The following is a 20,633-nucleotide window of genomic DNA, read 5'->3' as shown; positions in this document are numbered from 1 at the left end:
GTGGATGTGAAACCTCCAAGCTCTGCAAGGATGTGGAAAACCATGTCTGGGAATTAGTGCAAAATTAGAGTAAATATGCCTCCACTCAGCAAGGAAGACCATGTGAGGATGTCTAGAACAAAACAAAGATTTGACAACAGTTGTGATCAGATGTTCACAGATAGTAGTTGAAACTGTGAGAAAGGGTCAGATACCCATGTACTGCTTAATAGACAACAGTCACCAAGCTATCAAGGGGACATTTTATTCCAATGAACTTTAAAAAGTGAACACTGTTGAGGACAAAATCTGCAAAATTGAAAAGTTTCTAGCAATAAAAAGGCAGAGAAGGAAGAAGCATCTGTTTGTAAAGTGGTGTTGCTGGCCCTAGAAATTTAGCAGCTGGATAAAAGCCTCTCAAGTCCATGATGTTTAGCAGTAGGAGACAGAGTGGGAGAAAAAGAAGGATGGTAAACTGCAGTTTTTACATCATGCTCCCCAGCAATGCTTGCACCAGAAGTTCCCCACGGAACACCAGTTTGAACTTTACTAAACAGCTATTCAAAGCCCCTGGGAGCTGTCAGGCCAGTGGGAGGTGGAGTCTGAAGAAATACAATACCCAGACAGCTGGAATAATATTAATAGTGCTGCTGGGTAAGACATGGCATTATTCTTTGCGGCAAGTCCATTATCCATCCATATACATATTGCTGGAATGTATAAACACTTACTAGTTCCAACAACAGAGCTTTTAACTGTTGACCAGCCATAGGCCCGGTCTTCAGTCCTGCATTTATGAAAACAAAGCTTAAAGCAGACGAAAATTCTTGTACTTTTTGTACAGCTGGGAAGCTAGCCATTTTTTTGGAAGCTTCCCCTGGGGTTGCCAGTGACAGTTTCCGTTTTCAGCTGACATGCCTGGAAGGTTTATCTTGATCTACCTCTACACAAAACCTTGTTGAGCACCACCAGCTGGTTGGAGATTTATTGGTCCCATTATCACGCTGTGTTCTGGCAAACGGTAACAGCAGTGAGATCATTACAGCAACACAGTACAAGCTGCGTTATGTGCCAGTGAACCAACCTCATATCGATACAGGCAGCACTGAAATAAATACAAATGAAAACAAGCACATCTCATTTCACAGGGGAAAGGAGGTTGTGAAGTTGCATCTGCTGCCCTGGGAGATTCTGATATTTTAAGAAAGTGCACCATCATGTAGTAAAGAATAAGTAGTAAAGGGAGTAGTAAAAGAATTAAAAGGACCCGTCCTTGTACAGGGATTATTAAAGAGCCCAGGTGGAGTAGAAGGTATAGGTATGTTCTACAGCGTCTTTTCAAAAGCTGTATCACTTTTCTAAAGGAGTTTGCAAGTTATTAAGCTGCATGTTAAAGGCGTGGCTGAAAACCCATCCAAAGATGTGATCAGATGTGTCTCCTAGGCTGTTGTGGCCAAGTTGCAATCGTTGGCAAAGCAGGAGGTCTCAGGGGTTGTTGAGAGACACATCACAGCCTGAAGGGGCAGCCTTCCTCAAACCCTTAAAAGGAAAAGGATGGGTAGTGCCAGGCTGCATTCCAGCCAAAAGAAGAAGTAAAAGAATAACAAACCCTACTGAACAGCAGAATATAAACAAAAAATCCAGAGGAAGATGGCCCATTCTACCACTAGAAAAGGAGATATATTTTAACAAGGCTGATTTTTGTTCGTGGGTGCTCAGAATAATGTACCAAACCCCACCTGGATTCATTTGAAGTGGCCGCAGTGCAGACAAGCATCAAGAAGAACTTGTTCATTGAGATGCCATTACTTTCAGCTATAACACAATTTCCCACAGTGGACTTGAATGGGAAAGACTCTGTAGGTTTGAACAACCATACTGATCTTTGCTGCAAAATTGTTGTCTGATGAATTAGTTGTTGGCACCTACTTTCAGCCAGCTGGATGTTATGTCTAGAGACATCCTCATTCTAAGTCTGTAAGGCACAGTCTGCTATGTAAGGTGTAGATGACATGGAAGTTGCCTTCAGGAGTTCATCTTCCGTCCTAACAGGATACATGTTTACTGCTGCATCAGGTTCAGGAGAGCCATTCACATTAGAGAGGCCTTTTGGTAAATGTGATCCCTTGTTGTGCTGTACAATGTGGTTTTGTTTCAGAAATCGCCACCCAACTATCATTTATCCGATGGATGTGGTCTTTTGGGGAAAACCCAATGGAAACTTTTCTTAGTGCCCCTACACATGCTCCTGCAAAGTTGGATTTTTGTTCTGGTTTTCCATTTTAGTAGGCAATGTTGCCTGTATCTTGTAGCACAGCACAGAGTCCACAGACTACCCAGGTAACATTGTATGGTGATCTGGTTTGGTTTTCAGCAGTCTTGTTAACTAGTGGTCCCATAGCTGTATTTTCTTCTTATTTAATTTTTCTCTGTCATTTGTAAACTTTGTTATGTTCAGTGCTTCTTATTAAGCGATCTTTTATACGTAAACTTTTGGAAATATAAATTCATTTACATATAAAAATAAGTGTATGTATAAGTGTAAGTGCATAATGTATAAGTGCATTTATACATATTTATACACTCCTTTCTGTATATATTTACAGAGATATTTACATGGCTATCTATCATATGTATCAAGAATATATGAGGGCTCTTGAGAAGCTTCCAGGTGACCAGGAAGGTGAGGTTTCAGCTGCCAAACGATCCCAAGGTGCACTGAGATCACAGGGTTTATACCATTAACAAAATGGCAGCCGTGACAAAACGGCAGCCCCGCGCTGGGCAGAGGGAGGACGGTCTGCTCTCGCTCTGCTCCTGGGTTGACCACGGCGCGGCCTCGCCTGCCAGGCAATCACAGGAAGCACTGATATCACAGGGGTTACGGCTGTGTCACAATGGTGGCCTCACACGGGGACAATGATGTAGTTTGGTGAGGCATGACTTAGTTGGGGGGGTGGAGCCATAAGCCAGTCATGTGACTGGAAAATGTGACTTCTGGGGCAGATGGGTCACGTGACCACAAGGGGCTGGACTTGCAGCAGGAGAGGGTGGGTGGGGCACTTGCCCTCTCTTACCTCATGTGAAATTGTCCTGACCCTTCCCAGGATCTAGAAGAGGACAGGGGAAAAGGGAGACAAAATCTTTTTCTTTAGACAACAGAACACCAGGTCAGCAGTTTCTGTAGTCTGTTCGCAATTAGTACCTCTGTGCTTCTGTTGTGTGAAGATTTTTAATTGTTGGATCTGCTTGGTCACACAAAGGAAAAAATTTATAACAAAACTAATTTAAATTTAACAAATGTGATTTCGGGGCAGGAGAGTTAAGAATAGCTTTTATGATCATTGTGCAAGTTTCTCTTAATCATCCATTCTTAGGCAATTAAAACTGAGACACCTGTACCCTCTGTGTGTTGATCACATGATTATAAACCGCTGGAAGACACTGAAATCAGTAAGTGGGAGAACATGGACATAAGTAACAACAACATAGGTTCCCGCCAAAAAGAAACAATCTTCTGAAAGCACTCCAGTTTTCTTCTAAAGAAGGCCAATGAGTCTCAAGGACAGAAGAGCAGCAGTGATGCCATACATCTGTGACGTGGTCAGGCTTTCAATACAGTTTCATGAAATTTTCAGAAATTAGCTAGAAACATAGTCTAGATGAAACTACGATGCTGGATGCACAGATCCTTGGAAAATCATTTACAGGTGGTTATTGGCGGGTCACTGTCAGGGTGAAAGGACAGATTGAAAACAGCTGCACGAGACTAACTCCTTCATGTAGCAACTAGTCAGTATTTCATTAGTGATGTGGATAACATTACACCAAGTGTATTTACTAGACAACAGGGAAAGGAGAGGGACTTCCTTGGAGAAGATGAAGAGAAAGCAGTTAATTTGATAGGTCGCTGTATTATTTCTGATGAAAAAAAAGTTAGTAGAAACAAGACCAAGCTGCTGCTCTTAAACATGGACACGCAATTGCACAAATAGAGGAAAGAGGTAACAAGGATTCAAGAGGGTATTTTGTATAAATAAGGGTTATAATGGTACACAGGAGGAATAGGAGTCAGTAATGTCATCCTGCTGTGCAAAAAGCAAATACTATGCCAGGGTTTATACATAGCACTCTGATTTGAGGTGTGCAAAGTGATTCTTTTATTCCCTTCAGTATTTTCAAGGCCTAAACTAAAACACTTTGTCATTCTGAGGAATGGTGCTTCGTGAAAGATAGGCAGAGAGTCTGCAGGAGAGTAACAAGAAGATTTAGAGGTCTGGAGAATGTGGCATATGAGAAAATGAATCAAGACTGATAAATCTAAATAAGAGAAGACAAGGGTGATATATTTGAAGTGTTCAAAGTAGTGTTTCTTATCTCTGCAGAGAGACAGGAATAGTCTTGTTTTGTTGCTTTTAGACTGCAAAAGAAGTACTTGGATTAAGTTGCAGCAAGGAAGACACAGATCAGATATTAAGAACACTTTAATAATAAAGGTAATAAAGCAGTAGCCAACATTGCCTAAGGAGATTGTGAAAGTCCCTAATTGGAAATTTTTAAGAACAGATTAAGCAAATCTCAGGAATGAAATTGGCAGTTAATCCCTCCTTGAGGAACTTAGATAGTCTAGATGACCTCCTGAGACCTCTTCTAGTGTGCGATTTATTGAGAAACTTTTATGCATGGATTTATTACGTTTCACATTCTTTGAAACAGGAACTATGTCTTTTGTATTTGTACAGCACACAGCAAAGCAATCCAAGGCTAGAGACTGTAGTCATTATAGAAACTGTGTAGTAATAATGATATCTAATCAGCATGTTGTGTTGGAACATAACTGTAAAACTGTGAGTCCCTGTGCTATCAGTGATGTGGTGGGTTAACCTTGGCTGGCTGCCAGCTGCTCACCAAAGCTGCTCTATCACTCCCTTCCTCGGCTGGACAGGGGACAGAAAATATGACGAAAGGCTCTTGACGTGAGATAATAACAGGGAGATCACTCAGCAATTACAATCAGGGGCAAAACCAGCTCAGCTTGGGGAAATTAATTTAATTTATTGCCTATTAACATCAGAGTAGGATAATGAGAAATAAGACCAAATCTAAATCCACCTTCTCCCCACCCCTCCCTTCTTCTCAGGCTCAACTTCACTCCTGGTTTCTCTACCTCCTCCGCATGAGCAGCGCAGGGGGACGAGGAATGGGGCTTGCGGTCAGTTCATCACACGCTGTCTCTGCCGCTCCTTCCTCCTCAGGGGAGGACTCCTCACACTCTGCCCCTGCTCCAGCGTGGGGTCCCTCCCACGGCAGACAGTCCCCCACGCACTGCTCCAGCGTGAGCCCTTCCCAGGGCTGCAGTTCCTCACGAACTGCCCCAGCGTGGGTCCCTTCCACGGGGCGCAGTCCTTCAGGATCAGACTGCTCCAGCGTGGGTCCCCCGCGGGGTCACCAGCCCTGCCAGCAAACCTGCTCCAGCCTGGGCTCCTCTCTCCACGGGGCCACAGGTCCTGCCAGGGGCCTGCTCCAGCGCGGGCTTCCCACGGGGTCACAGCCTCCTTTGGGTATCCCCTTGCTCCAGCGTGGACCTCCATGGGCTGCAGGGGGACAGCCTGCCTCACCATGGTCTTCCCCAGGGGCTGCAGGGGAATCTCTGCTCCGGCACCTGGAGCACCTCCTCCTCCTCCTTCTGCACTGGCCTTGGTGTCTGCAGGGCTCTGCCTCTCACGTATTCTCACTCCTCTCTCCAGCTGCAGTTGCGCAGTTTTTTTCCCCCCCTTCTTAACCATGTTATCCCAGAGCGCTACCACCGTTGCTAATGGGCTCAGCCTTGGCCAGTGGTGGGTCCATCTTGGAGCTGGCTGGCATTGGCTCCATCGGACATGGGGGAAGCTTCTGGCATCCTCTCACAGGAACCACCCCTGTAGCCCCTCCGCTACCAAAACCTTGCCACGCAAACCCAATACAACCATGTTTCACAACTACCTGGCATCATTCACATTATCTTGGCTAATTTGAACTTTATTGGAAACCCTGGCAGTGACTCATGTAGGTAAAAATCATGTTTTGATATGATCTGTAATAGAAATCAGCCATAATAAACTCTAATTTATCATTTTAATATGTTTTTGTAAATATAGTCACAAACCCAATTTAAGTCAAGAATGATTGTTATCCGTATCATATTTATGGGGTCTTTAGAGTTTGTTTTCTCCCAGAGCACTGAGCAAGAGGTACTCAGATCAGATGGTTAATAATACTGCATGCCATTGAACTCAGGGGGTTCTTGGATTTCTTTGTTTTTCTGTATTCATCAGTTGCCATACAATCATAAGAAGTGTATCAGATATTACAGCCATGCTGTTCAGCCCCTTGATAAAGGGGAATACTCCCTAAATGAACGATGTCCAATCTGTTGTGAAATGTCTTCATTAAAATTATTTTTTTACATACTCTTTTAGACTCTGTTTAACTAGTAAGAATGTATTTGTATTAACAGTATAGCATTTACATGCCACTGCCTGGTGTTTATTGGCAGCTGTAGTCTAGAAGAGATGATACGCTCTGACAACGCTAACAAATGCTTTATCCTGAAGAAGTACAAAGCAAACCCTTTACAAACCAAAGCACTTCAGGCAGCAGATGGAAGTGGGAAGCTATTTACAGCACACAGTAATGCTACACAACAGTTGTGGGAAGAAAATGTGGAAAAGAGTCTTTCATATTAACTGAAACAGTAAGGGGAATTGTCTACATTACACAATGCTAAAAAGCAGAATACATTAGCCCCTGTGGAGAGTTACATTAATGAAGTGATACTAATTTAAATGCTCAAGCTAATTTACTCAGAACTAGCTTGATTATGTGGGGATGGCACTGATACTGACAGGTAGACAGACCCTTAATTTTCTGTCTCAGACACAAGAAACCCGAATGTGATTTCAGAACAACAGTGTAGATCAGGGGTGAACTTGCTGAGGTAAAGAGGTGCTTTGTGGTTTGAAGCCGGGTGAGTTTTATGAGACTCAGGTCTTTAGAAAGACACACTTCTTGAAGCAGTGCATCACCTGACTCCATAAAGAGCGTAAAGGGATAGTACAGCTATTGAATAGTATGTTTTAATATCTGTTTTTGCAAGCAAATTCTGAACTCAGTTACAGATGATTTTCATTAAAAAATTGCGTAGTAACCTCTTTAAATTATTTTATAATTCTTTTAAGATTAAACTGTTTTATTTCTGAAACAAGCCTGCATGTTTCTTTGTCTCTTCCACAGTATTATCTAGGTTCTTTCAGTATAGCTTCTTTCAGTCCCCCTTTCCAACCTCCTGATGCATAATGGAACATATAAATTCATGACAGATATGAAGAACTATTGGTGTAAAATGTTGGGAAGTTTTATTTGCTGAGTCACAAATGTTCTTTGGGAATATTAAAAAAGGTCATTTTTTTTTCATTTGGAAGGGAGATGTTTCTCATTATAATTTTTAACCAGAAATTCTAGTTGAAGTAGTTGAGAGGCTAGGGCATTCATTTTCATGGGCTTTTAGAGAATCAGCTCCAGGTCCTTGCTTGCTTTCAGCTTGAGTAGAGCCTTTAACTGTAGTATACTATGCCCCAGTTCATTTATCTTACCCACTAGGATAAAAGTACTATACCTTTTTTTTTCCCAGTTTGAAAGAAGTCAGAATAGCTACTACAGAATTGTTTTACCTCACATCGCCAAGTAATTAATTAGTGTTAATATTTAATATTTTTGAAAAAGAAATAGTTTAATTTCTTTTGTCAGTAGTTTCACTCTTCATAAATAATACAGTAGTAAATGTAGCAGGAATCCTGGCTATCCAGCATTGTAGAGGAATGTTTCTGCTGCTGGAGTATGTTTTGCCTTTTGCTCTCTGGCTCAATTAATACTTAGTAATGATACAAAGGGGAATAGTTCAGGCAGGCTGAGTTGAGATACAGAAGTTGAGACTTGTCCATAACTCAGTAGTGATAGCATCGGTTGGGGTTTGAGACATTATCTGAGGGTCCCTGGACTTTTTAAGGGCCTGTCCCACTCTAATCATGCATACTCTTGATGGAGGACATGAGAGGGTCCTGTAAAGAGAGGCAAAGAATGGACACACTGAATTATCTGTGTCTGACTTCATTTCTGCAGGTACATCCTGTGGCAGGCAGGGAGTGGTGTAAGGAGGAAAATTTGACTAATTTAGGGGAGGGAAGCTTGGTTTGCTGCTGTATTGTAGAAAATGAACTGTGATGGGCTCTGTAAATCTCAAGAAGGGCTAGATTCCTACGTAAGATTGCTAGAAATGAGACAAGCTAGTGATGGGGCCTAGAGATGCATGAAAATCATGGAGTATTACGGAAGTAGGCTAAGCACTGTTGTGAACCTTTGGGAGGAACAGAGAAGAAAACAGGTAAAGATGCTTTTTAAAATTGCATTCAAGTGGGATTTAGAAATTGCTACAAAAGAAAGCAGTCCAGAAAGCCTGGGACATAGAAATGGACATGGCTGGGAGATTTTATGCCTAATAGAAACAGGGCAGTCTAAGTCCTAGGGTGTGGAAGCTGAGAGGCACCACAGGAGAGGTTTCTGGTAATCTTTATTCTGGGAAAAGATTGCTAATGCATAGTGAGGAGTGTTTTCATTTTTCTTATTGTTGTGGAAAGAAGGGATAGTACAAAAGGATTGTGTCAGGGCAATACAGCATTGTTGAAGGCGATTGAGGGAGAAATGTACCTGGATTGTGCCCAAACAGGGACAAGGCATTCCAGGGCAACTCACATTCAAGTCTTCATGTAGATAAAGTAAGGCATCATCAGAATAAGATGGAATTACTAATAAAAAGATGTAGACAACTATTTCACCAAAGCCAGGAGCTCTGTAGTTGAGGCACACACTGTAGCAAGGAAGAGTTGCATTCAAGTTCTTGATCTGAATCAAGGAACATAAGGTCTTAGGCCTTTATTTTCTCTAATCTACTATTGTGTTGTTTGAATATTTGGGAAAATGTGTTTTCTTTAACGGGACAAACTTGTAATGATCTTTGTTTTCCTTCTCCTTCAAAGCTGAATCTATTGAAGAGCAATGAAAGCTCTGTTTCAAGCTGTAGTCCTGCCAAAGAATCTCACTTCTCTACATCTGTTAATCTGTTCGTCCTGTGTCGGAACTCAGGTTTATGTTCCATTCCCCAGTATCCCAAAATCCAACCCTGAATGCTCCAGTGCCAAAGTCTTGAAACATGGTCCCTTGCAGTATACAAACTGGCAGGTCAATGTGCAACAAAATACACCATTCACTGTCACTGCTGAGCGGATCCTGGAATCAAAGGAGTGGTGAACACCTGATTGCTGTTTCCTGGCTCCAGTAAAAATTAATTAGCAAGTTCAGACCAGAACTCAGGAATGTTCCAGCTGCTTTTCTCCTCCCTTTTCCTATTCCTGCAGTACAGGGTCAGCTGAGCAGCAGCACCCTGAACTGAGTTACCAGCTAATGCCAGAAACTAGGAATAGTGGAGGAAAGAATTATTCTGGAGTGTAGGCACTGATCTCAAGTGGAAAGGTTGTCTGTGCCCTTTCAACTGAAAACTATAGTTTCTTTTAGATGCAGGAGATGGAGCTGAGTTGGTTCAACATCAATGCCTAGTACTGGAGATTTAAGGTACAGTGTGATCACAAACATAATGACTTTAGGATAAGTGACTTTAAGGCACCCACCACTTTGTTGGGGTTTGGTCTGACATTTGATGTGAAGTAAGAAAGAATATTAACCTTGAATAGGTGTCGACTAAAGAGTATTTCCGTTATACATTACTTGTAATAGCAAAGCTAAAGAAATTCCAGCTTCAAGCTTTTATTTCCTACTCCTGTCACCCAGTTCACTATCACTCTGTCATGCCAATACAGCTGTTTGTTTACCGATAGTATAAACTGAATCACTGAGATGACTCAGGCTTTAAGAAAAATTGTAGGTTATTTTTTAGTACAAACCCTTTCTATGATTGCCTCACAGACCTATAAGCAGCTGTGTCAACCCAACTGAATAAGTAGGAAACTGAAGTATGGGAAGGGCAGTAAGTTTAGTTAGGAAAGCTTTCTGAGATAGCTGTATTGGTGTACATCAGTGTGTTGTAGAATTATACCCCTAGCATTTGGAAGACACATCGGCATAACCTACACACCTTGTATAAACGGTGTCTGAGCTGAAGACTGTGACCCTGTTAGCTGGGAAACTGCTGCCTTCATTCTGACCACTGATAATGGATGGTGCTTGACATAAACCTGAAATTTTGAGTTTCTTTATACAAGAAATCACAACTTTATATGTACTGTACATCCAAAGCCAGGTAGATACAGTCTACAGTGTATGGACTAGATCCCTTAAATAGGAGGTAATTTTCACTGGATCTGTAGGACTTTGTCCCCCCACATACCCGCATTACCATTTTTTCCACCAGACCTTAGAGCTTTCTTTTTCTGACTGTGGAAATACTGGTAGCCACCGCTTAAGAACCAACATCATGTTCCCAAACTTTTTACTTCTTAGATGTTGTTCATGCTATCCTATTGCATGGGGATCCTACTGCTGCTTAATTGTAACATAGTATTAAACATACTTGAGAAAAGTTGCTGTTTGTGCATTTAGCTGATTTTAATCCTCTCAGGAAAACCTCTCCTTGGTTCCCACAAGTGACAACTAACTTTTCCCAGCTCACAGGGGTGTGTGTGGCTGTTTTCTGTGATTCTGGAGACAGGTTGCTGAGCCACCGGTCACCCAGGCTTGGAAGCTCTTCTTCAGTTGTGTGATGGACTCTTTTTATGACTCTTGCCTAGTGACTCTGTGAAAGTCTGTGTGTGTCATCACAGCTTGGACTTGGATTTGAAGTGTGAGCTGTCTTCATTCAAACAGGCATGAGGGAAACTTGTTGCAGGTAATAAGCAATACTCACAAGTACCTGAAAAATGCCTTTACTGTATTTCCAGTCCTGTGATTTGCTTTTCAGCTAACTGCTGATAACAGACTGCTTACTAGGTTCAAGAGGTCAGTGACTATGTAGGGCCAGCCTTAATGGCTACAAAGAACAGCTAGACATATTGTAATAATCCTTTGATAGCTGCCAGTAGAGAACTAGTTTTTCATTGGCTTTTACATTGTCACCTTGATGTGAACTTTTAGCTACATCCTCATACTTGAATCAAAACTCCACAGGGATTAGTGTTTGCCTGAAGCAAGGGTGCTTTAAACAGATTGGATTTAAGTGTGATTGCATAAGAGTTTAAACCATCTCCACCTCCTCCCTCATTCTTTGACTGATACTCATCTGATTTGTTCAAGGAGCTAAGATAACAAAAAAATAGCTCTACAAAAAGAAAAGTGATTGGTTTTAGTTCCTTGAACTTATTCGTTGCAGGTTCAGGTGAGTACTGGAAATGATACTAGAGAGAAGGTAGGAATATCTGGAGTTTTTTGGGCAGGACTGCTGAAATCAGTTCAAGTTATAGAACTATACCATATAAACTGACTTAACTGCTCAGCTTCACCAAAAAAGACTAGAAGAAAATTATCCTCTGCAACAAAATGTGACCTTTTTTTTCTGTAGGTTGCCATCTGTAGGTTGGAGGTTGTTTTAACAATCTCTCTCTATATATAGAAATTTGTTTTGAAGATAGTTAGCCATGCTGACCCCCTTTTCTATTTTACAGTTGGAGTAACTCTGGATGTTAAAATCCTATGCCCTATTTTGGTTTATATATCATACCATGCTTTAGGTATTTTTCTCTGTTCTAACCCATATAAGGAAAAAGCTAATATTATAGTGAGTTTTATGAGAATAACTTCAGACTGGTATAACTAGAATGATTGCCTCTCCCTTGCTCAAAATGTCCGGTCTCTTTCCTAACTAATAATCTCAATCCTGTTGTGCTGCCAGAATGAAATAAGCACTTATATTGTTTAATCAGCCTCTTGAATGTTGAGCAGTCAGTGTCCAATGACTGATGACCGGCAGCTCATTAACTCCCATATAAACTGCCTCATGGGAAAAATGAAAGACATGAATTAATGAGTTTGTTACCATTTATTCATTTGTTATTTCAGCTACATAATTTTAATAGAGTTAGTTAAACTTTTTTGCTTTTCTTTACTAATCCAGTTCACAGCCTGCTAGTGTAGGCACTAGCGAGGGTTAAGCTGAAGCAAGAAACCTTTTTGTAAATCAGTGCCATGCTAAAAACAGTTTAGTTGGGTTTGATACAGCACTGGTAGATTAAAAACTGCCTCCAGTCTTCTTGGTTCTGCTGCTTTCCCCACGGGCAACCTCCCATGTTTAGCTTGGTGGGAGGCTAATTTTCTATCCATCCACCCTGAAACTTAGGTCCAGGTGTCCTCGTCTGCAGAATGGGTTTTTAATCAGGCAGCGCGCTCCTGCTAACTAATGGAGTAGCTTAAGGGTTAGCTCTTGGCTACTGTCCTAGCCCAAAGGCCGCATGAGCGCTTCCCAGTGCTTGGGACACAAACACAATGCAGAGCAGCAACATGTGTTCACTGCAGCCGCTGGCCTGCCCAGCGCAGCGTGCCATGTGGGGCAGATGATGTGCATGCCCCCCTCCGCCTTTTGTTTTCCCGTTGCCTTGGTCCCCAGCTGTGCTGAAGAGATTTGCCTCAAGAAGTCAGTGATATTTTTCTTTAGAGAATCTATTAATGCAAACATTCTGGAGCATTTTACAAAGCAGATATCTTACCATGTAAAACTTAAACTGAAATCAAATGACGTGACTTTCGCTGAAGTTGTGTTCTGTGTTGCCTAAAATAGACGCTGAAGTTAAAAATACATAAGCAAGACTCTGTGTTAATTTTACAGTCAAGCAAAGACTGTTTCTTTGTTTGGCTAGTTGGAGAATCCCACAGGCAAGGCGATACAGTAAACACGGCATGGCAGCAAACAATGAAGATTGCAGGTGCATGGAAAGTGCAGTTTGTTCAAAAGTCCAGTTAAAGCTGAACACAGAGATCCTCTGGAGACATACCAAAATAATACTGATTTACAGGTATGCTTTCTGCTAGAAAACTATTAACTAATGTAATCTTCAGTTGATCTCTAAAACTTAAAAATAGACTGACTCTGTTACAACTGACCAGAAGTCAACAAGGATAAATTTGGTCAGTAGAATGTATATTTAAACAACAACATTGTTCTTTAAAAACATATATCATGGTGACTCTTAAAGGCCAACTCTGAGAGTTGATCTTGTTGTGCTAGTTCTTTAGAAAAGCAAAATGAGAAATCATTCTATCCTGAAGATCTTTTTTTGGTCTTGCAATTTTCCACCAAATATTTTCACAAGACTGCTTGTCTTCTGAATGTCAATATATTTCAGATTTTTTAATAGACAAAGGGCTTTTCACGAGCTTTTTAAAAGGGCCCAGTACTAGTACAATTTCACCTTGTCCATGTCCTTGAATGTTTTTCTTTGTTTCAAATATTCATTGATATTTCTGTTTGAGAATTATACCCTCTAATCCTCTCAGCTCCCACAGAAAATGGATGTAATCTAGCAGGCAGAAGGCATTAGGTGTAGATGTAGTTCTGTTGAGTTCAGTGTAAGAACACAGACAAGCCAAATTTTTTTTGGCAGAATCAGGCTTAGCCGGATCAGAATAGGTCACAGGATCTAACACAGAATAGCTGAAATTTAGATTACCTCGTTTCGTTCAGCAAATCCAAAATGGAAAAGAATCCCAAAGCTCTTCTTGAGCTATAGGGACCACTTTAAATCCCAAAGCAAGATTTCTTTGTAAGAGTTCTTGAAGGTCTGAGTTACATTACTGGTGTTATGTTCAGGAAAATATATTTTCTTTGAAAAACATCATAATTTTCTCTTCAGAGTTCTGTTTAAAATGGTAAGTGCTTCAAAAATGGATTAAAATACACACTAAATCTCCAAAGGTAATAGTGTTTCTTTAGAGGTGTTTCCAGAAGACCTCTGGAGAGAGCAATACTGCATTTGCTTCTGCTTGATTAATTCTTGATGATGAAAGGAATAATGAAATCACTCCTGAGTAAAGTGGCCAACAATTGTCACAGAGGTAAATAAGGACGAGAAGAAGGTAATCATAAATGGCAGTCTGGGGCACACGATAGCTTAGAGCCATTCGTACAGTGCGTTAAGTGTAGTTAGGTACAAAACGGTAGATAGCAAGTAGTGAGTCATGAAAGTAATTTTTACGGAGTGGAGACTGTATCACTGATTCTGAGAACTGCTGAGGCTTCGGAGAGGACGAGCAGCTCAGGTACTGTCAGTTTGATGCTGTAGGCTAACATGAGGTTGCCTCCCTCAACAAGCTTGCTTCCTTTAACAGGGTAATTTTGTCCACAATCTCTCTGTACACCATTACAAAATGCATTCTCATGTGTTCAGTGTGTTCCTACATTTTATGAATGCTGCAGAAATAGAAGGGTGTGGAGATCTGCAGTATTTGTGGGGGAGCTGAAGTTGGTGTCTTAATGTGAGGAGAATCAGGGACCAAGTCTGGGTATTCAGAAAGAATAGGTGACTTAATTTTTAAGTAATTGCCTAAAAAGAAAAAATATTAAAAGCTTTTTCATCTGGGGGTTAAAGTCATAGGAACAGATCACTAGAAGCTAAAACCAGAAAACTTAAACAGTACCCTGTCGTGGTTTAACCCCAGCCAGCAACTAAGCACCACGCAGCCGCTCGCTCACTCCCCCCCAGTGGGATGGGGGAGAGAATCAGAAGGGTAAAAGGGAGAAAACTCGTGGGTTGAGATAAGAACAGTTTAAAGTAAAATAAAAATAGAACAGTAGTAATAATAATAATAATAACAACAATAATAATAATAATAATAATAACAAGTAATAATAGTACAATAGTAATACAAAGCAAACGATACACTCTACAATTGCTCACCACCCTCCGACCGATGGCCAGCCCGTCCCCCAAGCCGCGATCTTTGCCCCCCCCTCCCCCGGCTAACTCCCCCAGTTTATATATACTGAGCATGACGTTACATGGTACGGAATAGCCCCTTGGCCAGTGGGGGTCAGCTGTCCTGGCTGTGCCCCCCCCCAGCTTCTGGTGCACCCGGCAGAGCATGGGCACTTGAAAAGTCCTTTACCACTGTGAGCGCCACTTAGCAACTACTTAGCAAGAACAAAATGTCAGTGTATCCTCGACATTGTTCTCATCCTAAACCCAAAACACAGCCCCATACCGGCTACCAAGAAGAAAATTAACTCTATCCCAGCTGGAACCAGGACAGCCCTTTCAGTTCTGAGCATGATTCTCCCCCCCAAGATAAGTTGTCAGGGATAGTGTCTAAATAAGGACTTTATGGTAGGCATCCGTAGGGAGAAGTGAGGCATAAACTGAAAATTGACACAACATATTTTTTGTCCTCAGGAAAGCCACAACACTGCACTTCAGCCAAGAGATTTGGAGTCAAAGAAGGTTTCTGTAATCAGTGGAGGCTGCTTGAGAGCAGAGCCTGGTAAGATCACACTTGTTACTTCTGACGTTTTTCTGGATGATACATATTATCTCAAATTATTTGGTTAAATGGATGAAATGTATTAGCCTCAGATGTGCAAATGGTACTGGATGTTCTGATTTTTCCTTTTGTCCTTGAACTCCGTGTCTGCAAATAACTTGGGAATTACTTAAGTAATAAGAAGTAGAGAATGTGGAGTGCTGGGATAGAGGCCTGCTGCAAGTATCCCATTAGAAACTTAAGCTGTGGGCAAACTACTGCTGATGTAGAATTCCTATTAGCCTAGGGTTATGGAATATTTCTGTATCATATTACCAAAAATGTATATAAACTTTGAATTTGAGTTTTAAATGCAACATTACTCCAAGAAAAGTAATTCCCAGTGTATTAAATTAAATAATGTGCCTGCCTCACGTTTAAGTATTGGAATAAACAACCTACATGTTAGAAAATATCCACTAGGTTTTGTGTTTAATAAAAAGAGTCAGAGTTGAAAGGAAAGACTTCAGAGGAAACACGTGCAAAAACACTTGAGATTTTGTTAAGAAGCAGATTTAGGATCAAGTCCACTTAAAAAGAATATTTGCAAGTCAACTTTATTTAATATAATGAAACACCCTGTGGCTTTGAACTAGATCTGTTATTTCACTATATGGTACTTTTTCTTTCAGCTAGACGTAGTGCTACATCTACACCTAGTATGTAGGTAATTTCTTTTCAAGTATTTTCCTCAGATTTATGGAATGAAATTGGACAAGCAAACCCTGAAAGACCATCTGAAAACTTCGTATTTCTTTAGAAACTAGTATCACCAGGAAAAAAAAAAAAAAAGTTATTTTTTTACAATCATTTGTTCGCAAAAGAGCTGTGTGTGTTTGCTTGGCATTTTCATTTTGGTGTGAATGGGTATAACTTTGTGGGGTTTGTGAGAATTTTATTCCTTCAATAGAAGAAACAAACCTGAGTTTATAACTTGAAACTGTACATGTTGAGAAATAAGATATTTCAGTAAAGAAAAAAGGATTTGCTTTTAAAATTGCAGAACATTTTTGAAGCAGCTGAAATGATGAATTGACAAACATCTGGGCTAAAGCCAATCTATGTAAGACAATACCAGAATATAATTTTAAAGATCTGAGAACCACAAAAACAAGGGTGTTTTAGACACACTGACAGAAAGCCAGGCTGCTAATACAAAACATATTGCCTACAGATCTGAGAACAGTGCCCCAAATTGCTAACACACAGCAGCACACAGAGTCAGGTTTCAACATTGTTCTTCATTTCATAAACTCATACAGATTTCAGTTGATGTTTAACTTTTCTCCAGCATTGATTTGTACAGTTATAAATCAGTTGGTATTTTTGTTTTTTCAAGGTTTCACACAGATTTCTTTTTACAAATGATTTGTTGAGTTCCCAAGTCATCTACTAACGTTGGGGAATGGAGAATCTCCATCACATAGCTGTGTGGAAGCGGTATAAGAAAGCAGAGCATGTAATTATAAAGTCTGTTCGTTCTTGGATATTATGAGATGACTCAAAAATGTTGTGTATATAGAATCTATATTAAAGGGGAGGTTGGGAGAAAAAGACATGGGCAGCTATGCACTGGTTGGAGTAATTTAGAAAATATGCAGAACTTTAGAGCAGTTCTTCTAAGGTAAAGACAAATATAGAAATAAAGGGAGAGTAGAATGAAATGCTGAAGTCGTTTGAGCTAGACTAATCCGATACCTGTCTACCTAGAAGTGCAGTAAATCTCATCTAACTTCAGTAAAGCATATCTTTTGTTGACAAAAAAGAAATCTCATCTAACTTCAGTAAAGCATATCTTTTGTTGACACATAGGAAACCTTGGGATTGAAAAGTGGGATTTAGAAGAGGGTTTGTAGGGCTGTACCTCAGTAGATAATAACACTAGCAATGAAAGGAAAGCTCTTGTGCAGAAGAAGGTTAGCTTTGAAATTCCTCAGGGTGAGTGTTGGATCTGAGTCTTTAATACTTGTTTTAATCACTTGGACACAAAAGCTAGGAATATGGTGATGAAGTTTCCTGGTTATGCAAAGTACATTCTCAATATCAAAGTGCTGTATGGGAAGAACTAGGTGACCTTAAGAACTGCAGTAATGTAAACAGGATGAAATTCAGTAGTACAAAATGCAAATCCAATGGAATGGAATGCAAGGACTGAGAATGGACTAGTTACAAAAATTACTATTTCAGCCAGAAGCTCATTAGCTGGAAACACAGGCAAAGTAAGTAAGTACAATCCTAGGAGCTTTGGCCTGCCTTAGCTGAATTATTTCTAGCAGAATTAGAGGAGTGTTAATGGTGTTATGCAAAGTTCTAGTGAACACATCAAAATAATTTGTGAAGTTCTACTCATTCATATTCAAGAAACATGAATTAAAATTGGAGCAGATGAAAAGAAAGGCTCTATTCTTATGATTCTAGTAGCCTTTCTTACAAGATACCTCAAAAATCATGTTTACCCTAGCAAAAAGTCCGAGAAGGAATAAAATCATAGAATCATAGAATCGTTTGGATTGGAAGGGACCTTTAAAGAACAGCAAGTTCCAATCAGCCCTACCATGGGCAGGGACATTAAAGCCCCATCCAGCTGTCTGCTGCCTGAGAGGGGTTATTGTATCTCTCCGTAAGATGTACAGTGGAGGAAGAATGCCAAGGGGAGGCTGTAACGCTAAGGACAGAGAGAAATGCAAAACTTTGAACTATCTGAGCCACAAGAACAAGTAGATGTAAAATAGTGAATAAACTTTATTGGGAAATTAGAAGATGATTCTTTTCTGTTAAAGCAATTAAAGGCTCGATCACCGCCCAATAAGAACAGTCAGAGCCAAAGAAGTAGCTACTTTTAAAATATATCTTGATTCGTTCATTAACAGGCTTATGCAATATGGTTATTCGTAACAGCAGGTGGCTTGGCTGAATCAGGTGGTTTCTTCCAGCCTCTGCTCCCAGCTGTTGCCTCTGTGAGGGTGGATCTGTAGAGAAGGCTGTGGATGACAGATCGCTGATGTATTACAGATCTACCTTAACTCAAAAATGATTTTTTGAAGACTGAACCATGACACTAGTGTCAGGTCTTTGGAATTGTCTGGTTCAGCTATTATTTCAGTTGCCTGCAGCGCATATTTTCATTGCAGGTCTAGGCAGTGATCAGAGCTTTTTCATGCATGCAGGGGTATTAGATTTGCTCACTTTTGAGCTTTTGACATATCAGTGAAGAATATGAAAGGCTTAATTATATCTTTGTGAAGCTAAGGTGCTGCCTGTGGTGCGAAGGAAGTGCTTTATGGCAGCTGGGGAGGCCATGATCCCCTCAAGCACTGCGGTTTTACGATGGTTGGGTAGCTCTGGCAGGACACGTCTGGCCCGTGTTCCCGCAGCTTTCCTGACTGTCTTTCGCACCATACGCAAGTGAAGGGAGTTCCTTGGGAAAAAGATGGGAGGAAAGGGAAAAGACAAAGGGGTATAATCCCACCTCTCAGATGCCTCTTCAGAGTCGCTGTTGACCATGTTAGTGGTAACTGTTACTGAGTTTATAAAGCCCTGTTTTGTTGACCTCTTGCTTAGATTAGTCCAGGTTAACGCATTGGTTAGTGGAGCAATTGCCTTGAAATTGTGCTTTTCTTTCTATGCACTATTGCTTTTCTTCCATGTTCATAACCCCTGCTAAAGGTTTTGGGAGCTTTGCTTAGGGAACATGCATGTTGAACTGCCAAACTAAATAGAGGACTATGAAGGAGAAGTACTATATGTGTTTCTGTAGCCCAGCTCTGTACAATGGAGATAAGCTTTTCACATTGTTCTCTTTGTTTCTTACTCCATTTTTTTATCAGGCATCTGGTAACATTCCTGACTGTGTCCAACACCATGGAAATCTGTAATGTGCACTCAGGAGGCAGTAGTAATTACATAAACACTTCTGGTGTTTATGCACTTCCCACAGAGCTCTTGGAGCCCTTGTGTAATAATTTTCTTCAATAAAGAAAACTGTATAAGCATTAATCATCAAAATGTAGTGAGATCCTGTGGGTGGGTCCGGCAGCTTGCCTGGGTTCTGCAGAGTGCAGTTTGACATTTTTTGGCATTGGCAGATTCAGGAAGGGTTGGCTTGGGTGAGTGTATTGGGTCTGGCTGGGATGGAGTTCTTTCCCCACAGCAGCTCTGATAGTGCTGTGCTTTGTGTTGGTAGCTAGAAAGGTGTTGATAACACACCAGTGTTTTGGCTACTGCTGAGCAGTGCTTGCACAGCATCAAGGCTGTCTCTCCAACATCCCCCCCTCCAAAGGCCAGTAGGCTGGGGCTGGGCAAGAGGCTGGGAAGGGACATAGCCAGAACAGCTGAACCAAGCTGACCGAAGGAATATTCCATACCATATGACATCTGCTCAGCAATAAAAGCTAAGAGAAAGGAGGAGAGGAAGGGGAAGTAATTATTAAGGCATTTGTCTTCCGGAACAACCTCTACACATACTGAGGACCTGCTTCTCAGGAGGTGGCTGGATATCGCCTGATGATGGGAAGTAGAGAATCAATCTTTTTGTTTTCCTTTGCTTTTTCTTTACTAAACTACAAAAGCTATCAGCTTATTTAACTAGAAAGCCTGGTGAGAACACGTACATTTATGCATGCTATTCAAAGAGCTAAACTATTTTCTCTGCTCTCTTTTATCTCCCTTCTAAACTCTTGGAGAAATGTAGCATAGCACAAGTTGATTATACAGTGATCAGCCATGCAACTGGCTATAACTTTTTAGGACTGGGTTTGATGCTGCAGCTGAGTTAAGCTAGTGAATGTTTCTGTAAAACGGGAGGTCCTGTTCACCCACTCCTCTCTCTGCTCCTTTATTCCTACCTACCAGTGAGCACTACCTCCTTTGCACTGTCTTTGGTGCTCACTGGGCCTCTTACAAAGCTGGTTTAACTTGCTAACCTGACAGAAGTTTTTTGTCAAGGTAGTTTCTCAGTTTGGAGCTCAGCTGGCACATGGAGAAGTAGGAGCACATGTCGAGGAGCAAGGAGAGTGAGGGAAGGGAGACCTCCCCACTTCATTGATCTGCTTAGCCATATTGTCAAAATGCTCCAGCTGCAGTCTCAAACACATGATATGCTGCCC

Source organism: Platalea leucorodia, assembly GCF_965183815.1.
Source record: "Platalea leucorodia genome assembly, chromosome: Z".
NCBI lineage: Eukaryota > Metazoa > Chordata > Aves > Pelecaniformes > Threskiornithidae > Platalea > Platalea leucorodia.
The sequence above is the reverse complement of the archived record's forward strand: the minus strand, read 5'-3'. Positions refer to the sequence as shown.